General features: G+C 47.9%; 3 pseudogenes; all 3 read right to left on the minus strand.

Annotated features, from left to right (window-relative positions):
• Window positions 1-7,136: 7,136 nt before the first annotated feature.
• Window positions 7,137-7,256, minus strand: LOC129640974 (uncharacterized; annotated as a pseudogene).
• Window positions 7,257-10,496: 3,240 nt separating this feature from the next.
• On the minus strand, window positions 10,497-10,616 carry LOC129640970 (uncharacterized; annotated as a pseudogene).
• Window positions 10,617-14,058: 3,442 nt separating this feature from the next.
• On the minus strand, window positions 14,059-14,178 carry LOC129640971 (uncharacterized; annotated as a pseudogene).
• Window positions 14,179-23,793: the final 9,615 nt, after the last annotated feature.

Here is a 23,793-nt window from a genome sequence, read left to right on the forward strand (position 1 = left end):
GGGGACTAAGATTTTGCAAGCCGAGTGGCTTAGCCTAAACAGATAAATAAAAATTGTTGTGTACACACAACTTCAATCAATTTAAATAGAAGAAACATCAACCATGAATAAATAGCAATAAAAAAGGAAATATGTGATTTTTAACTGAGCAGATCTAGACTCAGTGACCATGCTTTATATATTTGCCTGTTCATGTGTATTTTTATAGCAGCCAATTAATAATACTGTAATGAAATCATTTCTTACATCTTTGCAACTTAGCTGTTAGGAGCTAAGAATGTGAGGGCTCATCTGAACCTCCTTTATTTCCCCTTATTCCAGTGGAGAGGTATCAGCAGGCAACTGCAGGAAGACATTATCTATGGTTTAAAACCCTGAGGTTTTAAAACTATTGGCTTTCTCTTCAGCTCTAATTTAAACCTGAGAGGGAATATTACATGTCAAGTGAGAGTCACAAAATTTCAGATCTAGCATTTGGGGGAATCCTCTGTAAGTCCAAAACTAACGGTTAATTTAAAAAATATATATTTGTTTTTATTTATTTGGCTGTGCCAGGTCTTCGTTGTGGCATGTGGATCAAAATATTGTCTGGGTGAATTCCCTGGTGGTCCAGGGGACCTGGGTTCTATCCCTGGTCAGGGAACTACATCCCACATGCCCTAACAAAGAGCTGGCTCAGCCAGATAAATAAATAAAAAGAAATCTTTTTTTAAATTGTCTTATATTTGTTGCTATACTTTTTGGAGCCCTGGGTCAGGTAGGCAAATCCTGTGCAGGCTCCAACTCAGCACCACTGCTTTGGATCTGAAACATACCTTCAGAGAGGAAGAAGGCACAAACAAACAGAAACACTGAAGCTATATACTGAAAAATGCCATCCATCTGCTTTAAATATTTTTACCTTAAAATATTTAGTTGTGCCCCCTTCAAGGAGAGGCTTTGAAGAACTCTGGAAATAACAGGAAGTTCTAAGAAAGTCTGTGGTGATGCTATTTTTTTTTTTAAACTTTTTATTTTGTGTTGGAGTATAACCAATTAACAGTGTTGTGGTAGTTTCACATGAACCATGAAGGGTCTCACCCATACATATACATGTATCCATTCTCCCCCAGCCAGGCTGCCATTGAGCACAGTTCCTTGTGCTATATCATGGGTCCCTGTTGGTTATCCATTTTAAGTATAGCAGTGTGTACCTGCCCAAGTCAATCCTAAAGGAGATCAGTTCTGAATATTCATTGGAAGGACTGATGCTGAAGCTGAAGCTCCAATTCTTTGGCCCCTTGATGCGAAGAGCCCACGCATTAGAAAAGACCCTGATGCTGGGAAAGATTGAAGGCAGGAGGAGAAGGGGATGCCAGAGGACGAGATGGTTGGATGGCATAACTGACTCAATGGACATGAGTTTGAGTAACCTCCGGGAGATGGGAAAGGACAGGGAAGCCTGGCATGCTGCAGTCCATGGAGTTAGTCGGACATGACTGAGTGACTACTTGCAAAAAGTTTCAAAGCTAGTAAGTTTTAGAGCCAGGATCCAAACTGTGTAATGTAAAAAGTTTTGGTTGCAAACAACAGAAATAGATTCTAGCTAATGTGTGTGTGCTGTGTGCTTAGTCGCTCAGTTGTTTCCAACTCTTTGTCGCCCGCCAGGCTCCTCCGTCCATGGGGATTCTCCAGCCGAGAATGCTGGAGTGGGTTGCCATGCCCTCCTCCAAGGACTCTTCCCAACCCAGGGATCGAATTCAGGTCTCCCGCACTGCAGGCAGATTCCTTACCATCTGAGCCACCAGGGATGCCCCTACAAGAAGGGTCTTCTAGCTAATGTAGGTGAAATTTATTGAAGGCTATCAGGTGGCCCACAAAATGGATAAGAAAGGACATGCATGCATGCTAAGTTGCTTCAGTCGTGTCTGATTCTTTGTGACCCTGTGGCCCATAGCCCACCAGGGTCCTCTGCCCCAGGGATTCTCCAGGCAAGAATACTGGAGTGGGCTGCCATGGCCTCCTCCAGGGGATCTTCCTGGCCCAGGGATCAAACCTGCATCTCTTCTGTCTCCAGAATTGGCAGGCAGATTCTTTACCACTAGCACCACCAAGGAAGCCCCTCCAAGAAGAGTCTAAGAACAGCTTAACAGTCTACTCAGAGCATCTATGGTACTTTGAATGATCACCTTGGCTGTAAAGCAAGGATAAGCCAGCATCAGTTACCTGGCCTAGCTTAGTCTTATGACTGGGCAAGGGGAGGCCACCTCGATTAACCAACCCAGCAGACCCTAAACACTGAGGGAAAAGTAATCCCTCGTGGAAATTAGAGTGCTTTAATCCAATGAAGACATACATAGGGACTTCCCTGGCTGTCCAATGGTTAGAATTGGATCATAAAGAAGGTTGAGCGTTGAAGAATCGATGCCTTTTAATTGTGGTACTGGAGAAGACCTTTGAGACTCCCTTGGACAGCAAGGAGATCAAATGAGTCCATCCTAAAGGAAATCAACCCTGAATATTCATTGGGAGGACTGATGCTGCAGCTGAAGCTCCAGAACTTTGGCCACCTGATGCAAAGAGCCGACTCCTTGGAAAAGACCCCGATGCTGGCAAAGATTGAAGGCAGGAGGAGAAGGGAGGCAAAAGAGGATGAGATGGTTGGATGGCATCACGAACTCAATGGACATGAGTCTGAGCAAACTTGGAGATAGTGAAGGACAGGGAAGCCTGGTGTACTTCAGTCCATGGAGTTGCAAAGAGCTGGGCGCAACTTAGCGACTGAACAACAGCAGTCATGGTTAAGACTCAACATTTCCAATACAAGGGATGTGAGTTCATCTCCGGTGGGAGAACTGAGATCCCACATGCCGTGAGGCCACAAAAATGAAGGCAGACATATACAGTACTGGGTGTACTGTATATTTTCCCCAGTGTATTTTTCTCAATAAACCCAAATCTGTCCATATATAAATTCTTGGCCTTGTCCATTGTACTATTCTACTTCTTAAACATGGTAGCAAGCTAGAGCCCTTGTTAGCTAGATGTCAGAAAGTTAACAGAGGAAGAAGGAGGTCACAAGGGACAAAATGGAGTAGATCAGATTGCACAGTGATTTTATAAATACTTCTTTCTGACCAATATGGTGTGTTCTTAGCTAAGAGTGATTCTGATTTTTCCCGCTTGGTCCAATGAAAATCAAACAGAGTTAAACAGACCTGGGTCTGATTCTCTGTTTCACCACCTACTGTCTGTATAACTCTGGGCAAAGCAAAGTGAGCCTCATTTTCTTCATCTGTAAAATAAGCTAAAACCCACCACCTTACCATATTGTTATGGGTTTAACTGAACAAACCTGTTAAGTGCCTGACATATAAAATACTCCCAGTAAATGTCACTCTCCCGCTAGTCCCTGTCCCAGTGTACTGAAAAAGATTATATGGTATTAGTATTTTTAGTATTCTGAAGATTGTATGATTCATTTCTTCTGAAGACATAGTTTTTCTTACAGAAGAATATTCAGTTATTTCATGATGGCATTTCCACCTCCAAAAAACACAAATGGTCCCAAAATGCAGACAAAGATGAGTACCTCAACACCCCTAAACCATCAGCTTTTGAATGACCGGGTGAGTAATAAAAACTATTGTATTAGTTGAAATCATACTTTGAAGGGAAAAAAAGCATTAAAATTTTGGTAATCAAAACATGAACAGGAATTGCTTAGGATTGTATAGTGGATAAAAAAAAAAAAAAAAACAAAAAAAAAAACAAAAAAAAACCCACAAAACAAAATGAAGGATTTCTTCAAAAATTTTAATTGAAAAAAACTGAAATACATTTAGAACAAAAATAAAGAAAACTTTAATTGAGCCCCAGTTACCTGGCCAGAGTTGGCAAGAGATACAAAGTTCCTGCTTAGAAAGAAAGATCTTAGGGAATTCCCTGGTGGTCCAGTGGCTAAGACTCTTTGCTCCCAGGGCTGGGGCCCAGGTTCTATCACTGGCCAGGAAATTCAGTCCCACATACTGCAACTAAAGACCTTGTGTGCTGCAACTAAGACCCAGCACAGCCAAATAAATTAATAAACATTTTTTAAAGATTTAGGAGATGAGAAGGAAGAGTGTCTACCAGCTCCCCTTCACCTCCATATCCAACTGGTTTTCAGGTTCTGTGAGTCTTCCTCCGAGGTCTCTTCATCCAGACCCCTTTTCTCCTTTGACTTGTGCACATCCAGCTCCACGTTCTCAGTTCACACACTCACCCCCCTTTGCCTGGCACATTGCAGTAACCCCTCAGCTGGTTTCACTGTCTCTAATCCATCCTCTATTCTGGTCCCAGAATGATCTTTCTAAAGTACCAAACTAATCCTATGAAGCAAGAGATAACAGACTGTTCCAAAGAATAAATTCCACCCTACCCACCATGCATAGCACTGAGGACCCCTTCATGTGTGTTAGTCACCGAGTCATGTCCGACTCTTGGAGACCCCATGGACTATAGCTGGCCAGGCTCCTCTGTCTGTGGGATTCTCCAGGCAAGAATACTGGAGTAGGTTGCCATGACCTCCTCCAAGGGATCTTCATGACCCACGGATCGAACCCAGTGTCCTTTATATCACCTGCATTAGCAAGTGAGTTTTCTTTTTTTATTTATTTGGTTGCAATTTTGTCGAAGCATGTGAACCCTTAGTTGAAGCATGTGGGATCTAGTTCCCTGACCAGAAATCAAACCCAGGCCCCCTGCATTGGGAGCATGGAGTCTTAGCCCCTGGACCACCAGGGAAGTCCCAGCAGGTGAGTTCTTTAACACTGGCTCCACCTGGGAAGCCTGAAAAGCTTTTGTCAAATTTTATGAGAATTTCTAGGGAATTCCCTGGTGGCCCAGTGGCTCAGTCTGTGCTCCCAATGCAGGGGGCTGGGTTCCATCTGCATTCAGGAAACTAGATCCCACATGCCGCAAGAGTTTGCATGCTGCAGCTAAAGAACCCACATGGCACAACTAAGACCCAGTGCAGTCAAATAAATAAAAATGTTTAAAAATTTCATGATTATTTCTAGATGAGCAATGATAAGAGAAATAACAATTTCTATTAGAAATGATATTTATTTTGTTGTTCAGAACTCCCATTTTATCACCCTCCCCCGCCATTTTTAGTTTGGTTTAGTTAGGTTCTAGTTTGGAGTAAAACTATTTTCAAAAATCTTAGCCTGCCATATGTAAAATAGATAGGCAATGGGAATTTGCTGCATGGCTCAGGAAACTCACACAGGGGCACTGTATCAACCTAGAGGGGTGGGGTGGGGAGAGAGAGGGGCTGCCAAGTCACTTCAGTCGTGTCCGACTCTGCGACCCCATAGACGGCAGCCCAACAGGCTCCCCGGTCCCTGGGATTCTCCAGGCAAGAACACTGGAGTGGGTTGCCATTTCCTTCTCCAATGCATGAAAGTGAAAAGTGAAAGTGAAGTCGCTCAGTCGTGTTCGACTCTTTGCGACCCCATGGACTGCAGCCTACCAGGCTCCTCCGTCCATGGGATTCTCCAGGCAAGAGTACTGGAGTGGGGTGCCATCGCCTTCTCCAAGAGAGAGGGGAGGGAGGTTCCAAAGGGAGGGGATATATGCATACCTATGGCTGATTCATGTTGAGGTTTGATAGAAAACAACAAAATTCTGTCAAGCAAAATCCTTCAATAAAAAAATAATTAAAATTAAAAAACTGTCAAATCACTATGTTGTACACCTGAAACTAACATTATATTGTATGTCAATTATAATTCAATAAAAATTAAATATAATACAAATTTAAAAAATCTTGGACCGTGTATATACCCATATGTATGTGAATGAATGTATCAGTACTTAAGACACACACATGGAAATTGCATATGTATACAGCAAACTGATAATAGTGAGTGCACAAGTGCCCAGTCTTGTCTGACTCTTTGCAACTCCACAGACTGTAGGCCTCCAGGCTCCTCTGTCCGTGGAATTTTCCAGGCAAGAATATTAGAGTGGGTCGCCATGCCCTCCTCCAGGGAATCTTCCCATCCCAGGGATTAAACCCACGTCTCTTTATGTTTCCTGCATCAGCAGGTGGGTTCTTTACCGGTTGAGCCACCAGAGAAGCCCAACTATCAATAGTGGTTTCCCCTACAATGTTGGACAACATGGAAGAGTGGGAGGGAAGTCTGTTGGAAGAGAGAGTTTTTTTTTTTTTTTTACCCTATACACTGCAATATTTAACCATTTAAAAAACAAATATAAGTAAAAGCGAGCAAAGAACAGTAATGATGAGAATTAAAAAACAAGGGTTCCAGATCAGCTATACTAAATAATCTCCAGGGAAAAGACATCCGAGAAGAACGTGAGGAGCAGGCATGAAGGGAATTGGTCGTATCTTCAATATGATGGGAAAATACAAGAGCCGTTGGAGCAGGATGGTGACAGAATTGCATCTGCATTTCCAAACGGTCATCTTGCTCCACGTCACTAATGATTGGAGAGACTCAACTCCAAACGCCAAGGAGGGACCACTTCGCCCAAGTCCGACTGGGCCTCATTGCAATGTCTGTCCATAGCAGATGCTGGAGAAGCTGTGGAGCAAAGGGAACTCTCCTCCACGCTGAGTAGGAATGGGAGTTGGTACAGCCGGGATGGAAAAGAGTATGGAGGTTCGCGAAGGAACTAAAAGTAGAAGTAGCCTATGGTTCAGCAGTCCCACTCCCAGGCATAGATCCACCCCCAGTCCAAGCCAACAAGCCAGATGCCCCGTTTGGGCACATCGATCTGTGCGCGCGCTCGCATGCGCATGCGCGATCGCCTGCGAGGCTGGGGGTGGGGCGGGGGCTGGGGCTCTGGCTGGAGTCGGTGCAAGCCCCGGGATTGCCTGAGGCAAGCCAAAGGAGCCCCAGAGGGAGACGGGACGGCCGGTCGTCTGGTTTCCTGAAAGCCGAATGCGAATGCGAATGCGGAGGGGCTCGCGGGCCGCGGGGAGGCAACCCAGGTCTGCAGCGGGAGTCGGGGCCCCGGCCACCCACTCCCTCCCCCCGCCCCGGGAGGGGCTGGGGCTGCGGGGGTGGCGGGGGGGCGAGGGGGGTGTGGGTCCAAGAATTGGGACGCGGGGCGGGGGCTAAAGGACCTCTTCTGGTAGGCAAAAAAGCCTCCAGCTCCCGGAATTCCCAGGGGGTCTCCCATCCAAGATACTAAACAGGCCCGACCCTGCTTAGCTTCCGCGATCAGACGAGATCGGGCGCCTTCAGGCCGGTAGGGCCGCAGACGGACGCGGCCTCCGCGGGGCGCCCTAAGAGCCTTGCGCTTCGCCTCCCTTTCGCTCTGACCTGCAGGTCGGGCCAACGGGCCGCCCCTCTCCTCGGGGGGCCGTGCTGTACTTGAGCCGCACGACCCGCGACCGCACTCCAGCCTGCTGACGCCGGCCCGGCCCCCGAACACCGCCAACACCAGACCAGCAACCGCCTGGCCGGGCCCGGGGGCCCGATGGGCTTCCAGGACCCCCCAGTGACCGGGAGGGCGTGCGTGCGTGCGTGCGCGCGGGGCCTGGGGGGTGGGCTGAGGGGTGCGGAGGTCTCGGCGCCCTCCCACCCCCGGCCACTCCAGACCCGGCCGCGCTGGCTGAGCGGGGCCTCCCCCCCCATCCCCTTCGCTGCTCAGGGCCGCGCGACCCCGGAGGTGTCGGTCTTCGGGGCCCGCCGCCTCCCGATCCCCGCGGCCCGGGGGCCTCTGAACCTCCTGCGGGCCTAGGTGCAGCGAATCTTGAGCGCCCAACTTGCCCGGCACCTGCCCGCTGCCCAAACCCACCGGGAGCCACGGAGGCGCGGTCGACCGGAGCGCCTCAGCCCCGCCCCTTTGCCCTACCGAGGCGCCCCCCTTGTCCCCACGCCGCCCGCCAAGCACCCGACCTTCCTGAGAGAGCAGACGAACCACAGGCAGGCACACAGACAGACACACACACACACACACACACACGAGTGTGGTCTTTGGAAATACTTCTGTTCGTAGTTGCTGGGTTGAGCCCAACTCTTATAGGACCCATGGAGTGCGGCCCATCAGGCTCCTCTGTCCGTGGCATTTCCCAGGCGAGAATACTGGAGTGGGTTGCCATTACCTTCTCCAGGGGATCTTCCCGACCCAGGGATCAAACCCGAGTCTCCTGCGGGCGGATGCCTTGCCATCTGAACCAGCACATTGCGAATTCCCTAAGCAAAATACAAAGAAAAGAGCTCGTGTGCTACTAAGTGGAAAGATGATTGAAGAAACAGAAGGTGTCCTTTGTTGGTATCTTTGAATCTTTCTTTAGTTTTCGTTGATTTTTACTCTTAAGGCTACTTGAACAAGGCAAGAGAGAAACCCCAGAACTGAAAAGCAATTGACTTTTTTGAAAGAAACCTGTGCAGGTTAAGCACTCTTCGTTTTTGAGAGATGGTGAAACGCAAAATCTTGATTCAACACATATGACTTTGGTGAACTTTATTTCAAATCTCCATGATGAACCCCTAAGGCGTCCAGGAAGAAAGGAGTAGAGCGGGAGACAAAAAGAGCAACCTTTCCCCTTGGCGCCATCCCAACCAGCTGCTTAGTTCCTTCATCTCATGGACTACCATCTGGGCTTATCTGGTTTGTCTGATTCTTGTTTCGGGGCCCGTTTCTAGTCACAAGGCTGTCAAGAGTGGGGGGTGGGGTGGGGGGTGGGGGAAGCCCTTCTTTCCATTCCACATGAGACCCAGTGGACAATCCAGGCCCTGGCCACTGCATAGAGCGTGCAGCAACAATATCAACGGTGATGCTGGTTAACAACGCATATTCCTGGAATCCACTCCGTTGGCTACTGAGTGTGTGCGGTGGTGGTCTGGAACCTATACCTGGAAGCTTTCTTGATGATTGCAAATGACACCAAAGTCCGAGGACGATGGAAGATCTCCACGTTTCTGCAAGAGCCACACACCTCCAGAAGGAACCGCAAGACTTGCCTGACATGGTCAAGGTCTAAGTATTGGACTACACGTCGGAAGGTCTCCACCTTTGCTATGGAAGTCAAACGATCTTTCTTGGAAATGAAAATGGATCACACTGAACGTTCACATTCTTCTAGAGCATTTGAAAAGCCCTAAACTGTAGAAATCTGCTGTACGAGTTCCTTGAAAGCAAGAACCCATACTGATGGATATGTCTTAATGCCTTAGATTGTGCCTTGAATATAGCGTACACATGAACCCAGGAAAGGAAAGAATGGAATCGCCAAATATACAAAGAGATCAAAAGTGCCGAGCCAAGTGACACCTTGAGGCTTCCAAGAACTTTTCTGTCTTTCACACGCTAAGTAAATCCTGAGCACCTACGATGAGCTGGGAGGCATGTAATAAGTTTCTGGAACTAGAAGGCGGAGAGAAGCAGACACAGAGTTCCTGCTTTCACTGAGACGAATCTAATGATACATCACAGGCAGATCCTTGGAGAACTTGTCGAGGGGCCTCTACCCTCACCAAAACCTGGGTGTCAGGGAAGGCTTTTCAGAGTAACCATTGCGTTGAGGTCCATAGGTTGAACCTACGTAAACCAGGGTTGAGATGCAGGAAGAATTTCAGGCAGGGAAAACAGCATCCTGGAAGTCTACGTGACCAGGGAACCTTAGGACGTTCAAGAAATGAAAATGCCCTATGGGATGGAAGCCAAAGAGTGCAGAGGGCATTCCAGGGAAAAGACATCCGAGAAGAACGTGAGGAGCAGGCATGAAGGGAATTGGTCGTATCTTCAATATGATGGGAAAATACAAGAGCCGTTGGAGCAGGATGGTGACAGAATTGCATCTGCATTTCCAAACGGTCATCTTGCTCCACGTCACTAATGATTGGAGAGACTCAACTCCAAACGCCAAGGAGGGACCACTTCGCCCGAGTCCGACTGGGCCTCATTGCAATGTCTGTCCATAGCAGATGCTGGAGAAGCTGTGGAGCAAAGGGAACTCTCCTCCACGCTGAGTAGGAATGGGAGTTGGTACAGCCGGGATGGAAAAGAGTATGGAGGTTCGCGAAGGAACTAAACGTAGAAGTAGCCTATGGTTCAGCAGTCCCACTCCCAGGCATAGATCCACCCCCAGTCCAAGCCAACAAGCCAGATGCCCCGTTTGGGCACATCGATCTGTGCGCGCGCTCGCATGCGCATGCGCGATCGCCTGCGAGGCTGGGGGTGGGGCGGGGGCTGGGGCTCTGGCTGGAGTCGGTGCAAGCCCCGGGATTGCCTGAGGCAAGCCAAAGGAGCCCCAGAGGGAGACGGGACGGCCGGTCGTCTGGTTTCCTGAAAGCCGAATGCGAATGCGGAGGGGCTCGCGGGCCGCGGGGAGGCAACCCAGGTCTGCAGCGGGAGTCGGGGCCCCGGCCACCCACTCCCTCCCCCCGCCCCGGGAGGGGCTGGGGCTGCGGGGGTGGCGGGGGGGCGAGGGGGGTGTGGGTCCAAGAATTGGGACGCGGGGCGGGGGCTAAAGGACCTCTTCTGGTAGGCAAAAAAGCCTCCAGCACCCGGAATTCCCAGGTGGTCTCCCATCCAAGATACTAAACAGGCCCGACCCTGCTTAGCTTCCGCGATCAGACGAGATCGGGCGCCTTCAGGCCGGTAGGGCCGCAGACGGACGCGGCCGCCGCGGGGCGCCCTAAGAGCCTTGCGCTTCGCCTCCCTTTCGCTCTGACCTGCAGGTCGGGCCAACGGGCCGCCCCTCTCCTCGGGGGGCCGTGCTGTACTTGAGCCGCACGACCCGCGACCGCACTCCAGCCTGCTGACGCCGGCCCGGCCCCCGAACACCGCCAACACCAGACCAGCAACCGCCTGGCCGGGCCCGGGGGCCCGATGGGCTTCCAGGACCCCCCAGTGACCGGGAGGGCGTGCGTGCGTGCGCGCGGGGCCTGGGGGGTGGGCTGAGGGGTGCGGAGTTCTCGGCGCCCTCCCACCCCCGGCCACTCCAGACCCGGCCGCGCTGGCTGAGCGGGGCCTCCCCCCCCATCCCGTTCGCTGCTCAGGGCCGCGCGACCCCGGAGGTGTCGGTCTTCGGGGCCCGCCGCCTCCCGATCCCCGCGGCCCGGGGGCCTCTGAACCTCCTGCGGGCCTAGGCGCAGCGAATCTTGAGCGCCCAACTTGCCCGGCACCTGCCCGCTGCCCAAACCCACCGGGAGCCACGGAGGCGCGGTCGACCGGAGCGCCTCAGCCCCGCCCCTTTGCCCTACCGAGGCGCCCCCCTTGTCCCCACGCCGCCCGCCAAGCACCCGACCTTCCTGAGAGAGCAGACGAACCACAGGCAGGCACACAGACAGACACACACACTCGCACGCACCCACGCCATGGGAGACAGCTGGCCTGCGCGAGCTCCTCAGCCAGAGCCATAGCACCTGGGAGAGGCCGGGGCCAGACCAAAGGCCCGGCGGACGGCTGTCGGGAGAGACAGAGGCAGAAATCCATGAAGCTTCCGAGACAGACTCCAAGACGGCGAGAGGGAGATACACACACACACACACACACACACACACACACACACACACACACGAGTGTGGTCTTTGGAAATTCTTCTGTTCTTAGTTGCTGGGTTGAGCCCAACTTTTATAGGCCCCATGGAGTGCGGCCCATCAGGCTCCTCTGTCCTTGGCATTTCCCAGGCGAGAATACTGGAGTGGGTTGCCATTTCCTTCTCCAGGGGATCTTCCCGACCCAGGGATCAAACCCGAGTCTCCTGCGGGCGGATGCCTTGCCATCTGAACCAGCACATTGCGAATTCCCTAGGCAAAATACAAAGAAAAGAGCTCGTGTGCTACTAAGTGGAAAGATGATTGAAGAAACAGAAGGTGTCCTTTGTTGGTATCTTTGAATCTTTTCTTTAGTTTTCGTTGATTTTTACTCTTAAGGCTACTTGAACAAGGCAAGAGAGAAACCCCAGAACTGAAAAGCAATTGACTTTTTTGAAAGAAACCTGTGCAGGTTAAGCACTCTTCGTTTTTGAGAGATGGTGAAACGCAAAATCTTGATTCAACACATATGACTTTGGTGAACTTTATTTCAAATCTCCATGATGAACCCCTAAGGCGTCCAGGAAGAAAGGAGTAGAGCGGGAGACAAAAAGAGCAACCTTTCCCCTTGGCGCCATCCCAACCAGCTGCTTAGTTCCTTCATCTCATGGACTACCATCTGGGCTTATCTGGTTTGTCTGATTCTTGTTTCGGGGCCCGTTTCTAGTCACAAGGCTGTCAAGAGTGGGGGGTGGGGTGGGGGGTGGGGGAAGCCCTTCTTTCCATTCCACATGAGACCCAGTGGACAATCCAGGCCCTGGCCACTGCATAGAGCGTGCAGCAACAATATCAACGGTGATGCTGGTTAACAACGCATATTCCTGGAATCCACTCCGTTGGCTACTGAGTGTGTGCGGTGATGGTCTGGAACCTATACCTGGAAGCTTTCTTGATGATTGCAAATGACACCAAAGTCCGAGGACGATGGAAGATCTCCACGTTTCTGCAAGAGCCACACACCTCCAGAAGGAACCGCAAGACTTGCCTGACATGGTCAAGGTCTAAGTATTGGACTACACGTCGGAAGGTCTCCACCTTTGCTATGGAAGTCAAACGATCTTTCTTGGAAATGAAAATGGATCACACTGAACGTTCACATTCTTCTAGAGCATTTGAAAAGCCCTAAACTGTAGAAATCTGCTGTACGAGTTCCTTGAAAGCAAGAACCCATACTGATGGATATGTCTTAATGCCTTAGATTGTGCCTTGAATATAGCGTACACATGAACCCAGGAAAGGAAAGAATGGAATCGCCAAATATACAAAGAGATCAAAAGTGCCGAGCCAAGTGACACCTTGAGGCTTCCAAGAACTTTTCTGTCTTTCACACGCTAAGTAAATCCTGAGCACCTACGATGAGCTGGGAGGCATGTAATAAGTTTCTGGAACTAGAAGGCGGAGAGAAGCAGACACAGAGTTCCTGCTTTCACTGAGACGAATCTAATGATACATCACAGGCAGATCCTTGGAGAACTTGTCGAGGGGCCTCTACCCTCACCAAAACCTGGGTGTCAGGGAAGGCTTTTCAGAGTAACCATTGCGTTGAGGTCCATAGGTTGAACCTACGTAAACCAGGGTTGAGATGCAGGAAGAATTTCAGGCAGGGAAAACAGCATCCTGGAAGTCTACGTGACCAGGGAACCTTAGGACGTTCAAGAAATGAAAATGCCCTATGGGATGGAAGCCAAAGAGTGCAGAGGGCATTCCAGGGAAAAGACATCCGAGAAGAACGTGAGGAGCAGGCATGAAGGGAATTGGTCGTATCTTCAATATGATGGGAAAATACAAGAGCCGTTGGAGCAGGATGGTGACAGAATTGCATCTGCATTTCCAAACGGTCATCTTGCTCCACGTCACTAATGATTGGAGAGACTCAACTCCAAACGCCAAGGAGGGACCACTTCGCCCGAGTCCGACTGGGCCTCATTGCAATGTCTGTCCATAGCAGATGCTGGAGAAGCTGTGGAGCAAAGGGAACTCTCCTCCACGCTGAGTAGGAATGGGAGTTGGTACAGCCGGGATGGAAAAGAGTATGGAGGTTCGCGAAGGAACTAAACGTAGAAGTAGCCTATGGTTCAGCAGTCCCACTCCCAGGCATAGATCCACCCCCAGTCCAAGCCAACAAGCCAGATGCCCCGTTTGGGCACATCGATCTGTGCGCGCGCTCGCATGCGCATGCGCGATCGCCTGCGAGGCTGGGGGTGGGGCGGGGGCTGGGGCTCTGGCTGGAGTCGGTGCAAGCCCCGGGATTGCCTGAGGCAAGCCAAAGGAGCCCCAGAGGGAGACGGGACGGCCGGTCGTCTGGTTTCCTGAAAGCCGAATGCGAATGCGGAGGGGCTCGCGGGCCGCGGGGAGGCAACCCAGGTCTGCAGCGGGAGTCGGGGCCCCGGCCACCCACTCCCTCCCCCCGCCCCGGGAGGGGCTGGGGCTGCGGGGTTGGCGGGGGGGCGAGGGGGGTGTGGGTCCAAGAATTGGGACGCGGGGCGGGGGCTAAAGGACCTCTTCTGGTAGGCAAAAAAGCCTCCAGCACCCGGAATTCCCAGGTGGTCTCCCATCCAAGATACTAAACAGGCCCGACCCTGCTTAGCTTCCGCGATCAGACGAGATCGGGCGCCTTCAGGCCGGTAGGGCCGCAGACGGACGCGGTCTCCGCGGGGCGCCCAAAGAGCCTTGCGCTTCGCCTCCCTTTCGCTCTGACCTGCAGGTCGGGCCAACGGGCCGCCCCTCTCCTCGGGGGGCCGTGCTGTACTTGAGCCGCACGACCCGCGACCGCACTCCAGCCTGCTGACGCCGGCCCGGCCCCCGAACACCGCCAACACCAGACCAGGAACCGCCTGGCCGGGCCCGGGGGCCCGATGGGCTTCCAGGACCCCCCAGTGACCGGGAGGGCGTGCGTGCGTGCGCGCGGGGCCTGGGGGGTGGGCTGAGGGGTGCGGAGGTCTCGGCGCCCTCCCACCCCCGGCCACTCCAGACCCGGCCGCGCTGGCTGAGCGGGGCCTCGCACCCCCCCCCCACCATCCCGTTCGCTGCTCAGTGCCCCGCGACCCCGGAGGTGTCGGTCTTCGGGGCCCGCCGCCTCCCGATCCCCGCGGCCCGGGGGCCTCTGAACCTCCTGCGGGCCTAGGCGCAGCGAATCTTGAGCGCCCAACTTGCCCGGCACCTGCCCGCTGCCCAAACCCACCGGGAGCCACGGAGGCGCGGTCGACCGGAGCGCCTCAGCCCCGCCCCTTTGCCCTACCGAGGCGCCCCCCTTGTCCCCACGCCGCCTGCCAAGCACCCGACCTTCCTGAGAGAGCAGACGAACCACAGGCAGGCACACAGACAGACACACACACACACACACACACACACACACACACACACACGAGTGTGGTCTTTGGAAATACTTCTGTTCGTAGTTGCTGGGTTGAGCCCAACTCTTATAGGACCCATGGAGTGCGGCCCATCAGGCTCCTCTGTCCTTGGCATTTCCCAGGCGAGAATACTGGAGTGGGTTGCCATTACCTTCTCCAGGGGATCTTCCCGACCCAGGGATCAAACCCGAGTCTCCTGCGGGCGGATGCCTTGCCATCTGAACCAGCACATTGCGAATTCCCTAGGCAAAATACAAAGAAAAGAGCTCGTGTGCTACTAAGTGGAAAGATGATTGAAGAAACAGAAGGTGTCCTTTGTTGGTATCTTGGAATCTTTCTTTAGTTTTCGTTGATTTTTACTCTTAAGGCTACTTGAACAAGGCAAGAGAGAAACCCCAGAACTGAAAAGCAATTGACTTTTTTGAAAGAAACCTGTGCAGGTTAAGCACTCTTCGTTTTTGAGAGATGGTGAAATGCAAAATCTTGATTCAACACATATGACTTTGGAGAACTTTATTTCAAATCTCCACGATGAACCCCTAAGGCGTCCAGGAAGAAAGGAGTAGAGTGGGAGACAAAAAGAGCAACCTTTCCCCTTGGCGCCATCCCAACCAGCTGCTTAGTTCCTTCATCTCATGGACTACCATCTGGGCTTATCTGGTTTGTCTGATTCTTGTTTCGGGGCCCGTTTCTAGTCACAAGGCTGTCAAGAGTGGGGTGGATGTTTGGGAGGGGGGGGAAGCCCTTCTTTCCATTCCACATGAGACCCAGTGGACAATCCAGGCCCTTGCTACTGCATTGAGTGTGCAGCAGAAATATCAACGGTGATGCTGGTTAACAACGCATATTCCTGGAATCCACTCCTTTGGCTACTGACTGTGTGTGGTGGTGGTCTGGAACCTATATCTGGAAGCTTTCTTTATGATTGCAAATGACACCAAAGTCTGAGGACGATGGAAGATCTTCACATTTCTGCAAGAGCCACACACCTCCAGAAGGAACCACAAGACTTGCTTGAAATGGTCAAGGTATAATTATTGGACTAAAGGTTGCAAGGTCTCCACCTTTTCTATGGAAATCAAAATATCTTTCTTTGAAGTGAAAATGGATCATACTCAATGTTCACGTTCTTGTAGAGCATTTGAAAAGCCCTAAATTGTAGAAATCTGCTGTACGAGTTCCTTGAAAGCAAGAACCTAAATTGTAGAAATCTGCTGTACGAGTTCCTTGAAAGCAAGAACCTATATTTATGGATATGTCTTAGTGCCTTAGATTGTGCCTTGATTATAGTGTACACGTCAACCCAGGAAATAAAGAATTGAATCGCCAAATATACAAAGAGATCAAAAGTGCCAAGCCAAGTGACACCTTGAGGCTTCCAAGAACTTTTCTGTCTTTCACACACTAAGTAAATCCTGAGCACCTACGATGAGCTGGGAGGCATGTAATAAGTTTCTGGAACTAGAAGGCGGAGAGAAGCAGACACAGAGTTCCTGCTTTCACTGAGACGAATCTAATGATACATCACAGGCAGATCCTTTGAGAACTTATCGAGGGGCCTCTTGTCTCACCAAAACCTGGGTGTCAGGGAAGGCTTTTCAGAGTAACAATTGAGTTGAGGTCCATAGGTTGAACCTACGTAAACCAGGGTTAAGATGCAGGAAGAATTTCAGGCAGGGAAAATAGCATCTTGGAAGGCTATGCGACCAGGGAAACTTAGAACATTCAAGAAATGAAAAATGCCCTATGGGATGGAAGCCAAAGAGTGCAGAGGGCATTCCAGTTAAAAGACATCAGAGACTAACGTGGGGAACAAGCATGAAGGGATGTGATCATATATTCAATATGATGGAAAAATACAAGAGCAGTTGGGGCAGGGAGATGATAGAATTTCTCTGCATTTCCAAAATGTCATCTTGTTCCATAACACTAATATTTGGAGCGACTCAACTCCAAGTTACAAGGAGGGACCACTTCCACGAGTTCGAATAGTCCTCATTGCAAAGTCTGTCAATAACGAATGCTAGAGAAGATGTGACCAAAGGGAACTCTACTCCACATGCAGATTGTGTGGGTGAATTCTCTAAGAAATTAAGGGAAGGAGTGCTACATCTTGTTTGTTGTATTGTGTTTTGGGGGAACTATTTTGGAATTAGAGGAGCCCATTCCTCAGTATATGATTTCCAAACTAGGCAAGTATAATTACAGTCTGATAAGATGTAACTCAAATAACTTCTGAATGCTAATTGATTTTGAAAGAGGAAATAATCTTGCAAGAGAAATATAGACAAACAGGAAAAGCATAGTTGTCAATATATTAACCTAGAGATGCTACAAATATTGTTTAAGAAATATGAAAGTTTCATGGAGTATTTCGCATGAAGGAATTATTTCCTCTTAAAAGTCAAAAGGGCTTCCCTGGTGGCTCAGAGGTTAAAGCATCTGCCTGCAATGCAGAAGACCTGGGTTTGATCCCTGAGTCAGAAAGATCCCCTGGAGAAGGAAATGGCAACCCACTCCAGTATTCTTGCCTGGAGAATCCCATGGATGGAGGAGCCTGGTGGGCTACAGTCCACTGGGTCGCGAAGAGTCAGATACTACTGAGCAACTTAACTACCTTAAAAGTCAAAAAGGATCATGAGTCCACTCATAAAAATGATTTGTTCTTCAGTTTTATCATGAATTACCTGACTAAAGGATGATTATGTATTGTATTATTCCTTCAAAATTATAGCACATTGTTCACTTTCCAGATTTTTATTTAATTGATATTTATTTAACATTGACTCTGTGCCAGCACTGCAAAGCCCACCCACACACCCTACACCAATTTTGTGACTTCATTAGAAACCACTTAATCAAGCAAATTCTATAGTTACCTCTATTTTACATCCTAAATCGGCACATTATATGTCGCCCTACTTAACACTATTAAGATTATCTCTTTTTTAAAAATTCTTGATAAACATAATTCCTGGCTTCCTCACAAAATAATTTAAATTATATAAAAACTGGAACTTTGTCTAATTTATCACTGTATTCTTAGCTCTTCGAGGAATATTAGTACTAGATATTCAAAAGACTCGTATTAAATGAAAATGATTTCAGTGGGTCTCAAAAGAACTTGTCTTTAAAAGGCATTGGTGCGGGGAGCTGCCCGTCAGAACGGGGTCCTTTGTCCGAAGGACACAGCTCTGGGAGCTGCCTCAGTCCTTGAGGGTTTGCTTGCAAACATAGCTCTCTGTCCCGCCACCCCAGAGATTAGGCGCTTATTTACTGCAGGCACCTGGAGTTCTGTGCAAACTTCTCACGCACAGAGAAATATTATCTGGTGTAAGAAATAATAACAGGGTGCCATTCCCATGCTCTCAAGATTTCTTGTGACTGTTTGTAAGATGTGTAGGTCAAACAAAGAAAATGTTAACTGTCTTGTCTTTCTCACGCTCTTCTGTATAAATATGAGATGCTGAATAAAGTTGGTGTCAGACTGCGTCCCTTCGTGGAGACGTGTCTGAACCTCTCGACCCCATCTTTGTTGGAGATTTCTCTTGCTTTCGTTTCTTTTCTCAGCCCCGCCGTGCACGTTCTCGGGACCTGATCGACTTTGCCGTCTAGCACCGGCACATTGGTGCCATTTAAAGTAGATATTAGGTTTCCATTTTCTCATCAATGATTCGTTTCATTGGTTTTGTCATTTCAGATAACTTTCTTGAACATCAGATCATGGAAGATAGAAATAATGTTACTGAATTTATCCTCTTAGAACTTTCTATGGACAAGAAAGTCCAGATCCTCTGCTTTTTATTTTTCTTATTCTGTTACCTGGCTATTTGGTTGGGGAATTTGATCATTGTGATTTCTATTACATGCAGTCAGCTAATCACCCAGCCCATGTACTTCTTCCTTAACTGCCTTGCACTCTCAGATCTCTTCTACACCTCCACTGTGACACCCAAACTCATGACTGACTTACTGATGGAGAAAAAGGCCATTTCCTATAAAAACTGCATGACACAGCTTTTCACCACCCACTTCTTTGGGGAGGGGGGAATGAGGTCTTCACCCTCACAGGGATGGCCTGTGACTGCTATGTGGTCATCAGCAAACCTCTCCACGACGCCATCACCACGAACAGGCAAAAACGTCACTCAGTTCTCATAGCGTCGTGTGCAGGGGGACGTCTTCATTCTCTTGGTCTCTTTCTTCTTGCGATTGTTTTACCTTTCTGTGGCCCCAGTGAAATAGACCACTATTTCTGTGATGCATATCTTTTGTTGAAACTAGCCTGCACTGATACACACAAAATTGGCTTTTTTGTCATTGCCAATTCTGGCTTGATGGGACTGGTGCTCTTTGTGGTTTTGATGGCCTCCTACATTTTGATTCTGTATAATGTGTGCACATATTCTGCAGAAAGCCGCCATAAAGCACTTTCCACCTGTAGTTCCCACATCACAGTCCGTGATCCTCTTTTTCACACCTGTCATCTTTGTTTACATTAGACCTGCCACAACATTACCAGAGGATAAAGTGTTTATGCTCTTCTACACAATTATTGTCCCCATGCTCAACCCGCTTATCTACACACTTAGAAACATGGAGATGAAAAATTCCATAAGAAGAGTTTGGTGCAATAAAAGGTTCTGGGAAGGGAGCTTAATGATCTGAAGGTCATTCATCTCTGACGCCAGTGACTGTCTTCTCATCACTCCCTCTGTTGCTGAGTCTCTCCTGCTAATGGGAACATCAGGCAGAATGTGTAAAAGCCAAGCCTCCAACAACAGCTTGCCTTCAGTGGTTCCTTCTTTATTTTCCTCTCAATGCGTTTTCCTTGATTTCACTTTTCACTAATAATCCCCTTTGTTTAAAAAAAAAGAAAAGGAAACTTTTTACAGAGTAAAAACACACTGAAAAATCTGGAGGGAGAGTGATCCTGCCTGTATTGAAGGCTAAACCTGGGGGAGACTTCGCTCTCAAAATACTTGGCCTCAAGGTATAAAAGGTAATAATATGTTACAAGGTAAAAGACAGTTAAAGAATCCACCTGCTAATGCAGGAGACACATGTTCAATCCTTGGGCCAGGAAGATCCTCTGGAGAAGGAAATGGCTACCCACTCCAGTGTTTTTGCCTGGGAAATCCCATGGAGAGAGGAATCTGGTGGGCTACAGCCCATGGGGATGCAAAACAGCTGGACATGATTCAGCGACTAAACAAAAACAAAAAGGCAGTTATAGGAAAATAAGAACAATCACATACTGCAAACTCCTTTCAGAACTATATACCTAGCCTCGTATCCTACAACTCTAGATTTCTTTTAATCAAGTACCTAGAGATTTTTTTGTGTGTATTTGTGAACTGCTATTATTTTACTTAAGTGAAAAGAATATATAGATCTAAATACAACATAGTGTAAAGTCCAGCCTTATAGTCGACATGGCAAGTCTTACAGTCTGAAAAGCAAGTCACTGTGTGATCTGTGTGTGAAGTAACATTGTAAGTATTGGGGGAAATATATGTATATATATATATATATATATATATATATATATATATACACACACAAACTCATGCTATTTGAACTGGGTTTGACATTAAGTATACATGATCAAGGAATAAATAAACTACAACTGACTTTGCTACAAAAAAGAAGAAAATATAAATCCTTTAGTTCCTCAAAACAGATGATTTATCTTATGGACTCTGTGGGAGAGGGAGAGGGTGGGAAGATTTGGGAGAATGGCATTGAAACATGTAAAATATCATGTATGAAATGAGTTGCCAGTCCAGGTCCGATGCACGATACTGGATGCTTGGGGCTGGTGCACTGGGACGACCCAGAGGGATGGAATGGGGAGGGAGGAGGGAGGAGGGTTCAGGATGGGGAACACATGTAAACCTGTGGCGGATTCATTTTGATATTTGGCAAATCTAATACAGTTATGTAAAGTTTAAAAATAAAATAAAATTTAAAAAAAAAAAAAAAAAAAAACAGATGATTTATCTCAAAGTAAAAGACTTTCACTTACTATCTAAATTCAAGTGTAGAATAATCCTAAAATAATATTTGACAAAATATAGATCAGACTCAGTGATGGGAATATATATATATATATATTCTGCTGCTGTGCTTAGGTGTTTCTGACTCTGTGGCCACATGGACTGTAGCCCACCAGGCTTCTCTGTCCATGGGGATTCTCCAGGCACAAATATCGGAGTGGGTTGCCATGTTCTCCTCCAGGGGATCTTCCCAAGCCAGGGACTGAACCCAGGTCTCCCACATTGCAGGCAGACTCGTTACCAACTGAGCCATCAGGGAAGCCCAAGTATACTGGAGTGGGTAGCCTATCTCTTCCCCAGGGGATTTTCCCGACCCAGGAATCAACCAGGGGTCTCCTGCATTGCAGGTGGATTCTTTACCAGTTGAGCTACCAGGGAAGTCTAATGTGTATACATCCATACCTATAGGATTTTCATGATTTTCTAGGGCAAAGTATACATTTTGTTTGAAATACATTTTTAAGATTGCTGCATTTTCTTATGAAAATGTGCATAGTTTTGGATATAAAATGTAACTATTAATAGTATAGATTTGTATTCTATATAATGAGTTAAACTATATTTAATATTATAGATTTATTTTAGGTAATAGGATATTTTCTAATGTTTCTCTCAAAAAATGTAATATTTTTTAGAATTAATAGGACAGATGATGGATTTTAAAGAATCATATTATTACTATGTCATAAAAATGTTGTTAACTGTTCTCCACACAAAGATAGGCCATATTAATATTTGGCTATATTATGTGTGTGTCTCCTTCAGAATTTTCCACAGTTTATTGTGACCCACACAGTCAAAGGCTATGGCATAGTCAATAAAGCAGAAATAGACGTTTTTCTGGAACTCTCTTGCTTTTTCGATGATCCAGCAGGTGTTGGCAATTTGATCTCTGGTTCCTCTGCCTTTTCTAAAACCAGCTTGAACATCTGGAAGTTCATGGCGCACGTATTGCTGAAGCCTGTCTTGGAGAATTTTGAGCATTACTTTACGAGCAACAAAGATCTGTCTAGTCAAAGCTATAGTTTTTCCAGCAGTCATGTATGGATGTGAGAGTTGGACTATAAAGAAAGCTGAGGGCCGAAGGATTGATGCTTTTGAACTGTGGTGTTGGAGAAGACTCTTGAGAGTCCCTTGGACTGCAAAGAGATCCAACCAGTCCATCCTAAAGGAGATCAGTCCTGGGTGTTCATTGGAAGGACTGATGTTGAAGCTAAAACTCCAACACTTTGGCCACCTGATGAGAAGAGCTGACGCATTTGAAAAGACCCTGATGCTTGGAAAGGTTGAGGGGAGGAGGAGAAGGGGACAACAGAGGATGAGATGGCTGGATGGCATCACTGACTCAATGGACATGGGTTTGGGTGGACTCCGGGAGTTGGTGACGGGACGGGGAGGCCTGGTGTGCTGCAGTACATGGGGTCTCAAAGAGTCAGACACGACTGAGGGCCTGAACTGAACTGAATATGTATGTGTCTTATTTTTGTACTTGCAAGATACTTTGCAAATATTATTTTGCATATTTTGCTGAATATTTAAATGTCAAAAAAGAATGGTGTTTCAGAATTGTAAATAATCATCTTAAGGAGGCAGAAGTTATCAAAGTAACTGAATGAATATGTTGTAAATAATGTAAATCAACCAAATCTTACTTAATTTCCCAATTGAATTATCTCCTCAAGTGGATCAGTTGTTTGGAGTTACATTTTCATAAAGATCATCCATTCGTCTTCCCAGATAGTTGCGAATATCTGGTAATAACTGATATTTTTCAATATCCCCATCTCTGTGTTTGCTTATAGTGTTTAACAGCCTTCCATAGAGACCTCAGCTCTGCCTTCATGTGTAAATTAAGCAGAAACCATAATCCATGACCTTCAGCCATGAACTACGGAGTTTAATACCAGATATTTTGGGTGAGGAATTTTTAAAAAAGATGCTTACAATATATGCCATTCTTATCTCTCCTGTTAATAAATACAAGTACTAGGAAATAAAGAGGCCAGAATATATTGCTTCATTTCACAGAGACATCATTCATACAAATCTCTCTCTCTCGGAATGAGGCTTAAAATAAGACATTATTCTGCCTGCCTCATTCAGTCTGGATTCATGAGCAGTTCAGGTTGTGGGGTGGTGGTTGCTTTTCGCTAGTAAATCACACTGTATGAGAAAACTCATATATTGAGCTTAATTCCTATTATGTGGGGATTTCTTATGTTATGTCAGTTCAGTTCAGTTCAGTCGCTCAGTCGTGTCCGACTCTTCGTGACCCCATGAATCGCAGCACGCCAGGCCTCCCTCTCCATCACCAACTCCTGGACTTCACTCAGACTCACGTCCATCGAGTCAGTGATGCCATCCAGCCATCTCATCCTCTGTTGTCCCCTTCTCCTCTTGCCCCCAATCCCTCCCAGCATCAGGGTCTTTTCCAAAGAGTCAACTCTTTGCATGAGGTGGCCAAAGTACTGGAGTTTCAGCTTCAGCATCATTCCTTCCAAAGAAATCCCAGGGCTGATCTCCTTCAGAATGGACTGGTTGCATCTCCTTGCAGTCCAAGGGACTCTCAGGAGTCTTCTCCAACACCACAGTTCAAAAGCATCAGTTCTTCGGTGCTCAGCCTTCTTCATGGTCCAACTCTCACATCCATACATGACTACAGGAAAAACCATAGCCTTGACTAGACGGACCTTTGTTGGCAAAGTAATGTCTCTGCTTTTGAATATGCTATCTAGGTTGTTCATAACTTTTCTTCCAAGGAGTAAGCGTCTTTTAATTTCATGGCCGCAGTCACCATCTGCAGTGATTTTGGAGCCCCCCAAAATAAAGTCTGATACTGTT

The sequence above is a fragment of the Bubalus kerabau genome, unplaced genomic scaffold (genome assembly GCF_029407905.1).
Source record: "Bubalus kerabau isolate K-KA32 ecotype Philippines breed swamp buffalo unplaced genomic scaffold, PCC_UOA_SB_1v2 scaffold_54, whole genome shotgun sequence".
In the NCBI taxonomy this organism is placed as follows: Eukaryota; Metazoa; Chordata; class Mammalia; order Artiodactyla; family Bovidae; genus Bubalus; species Bubalus kerabau.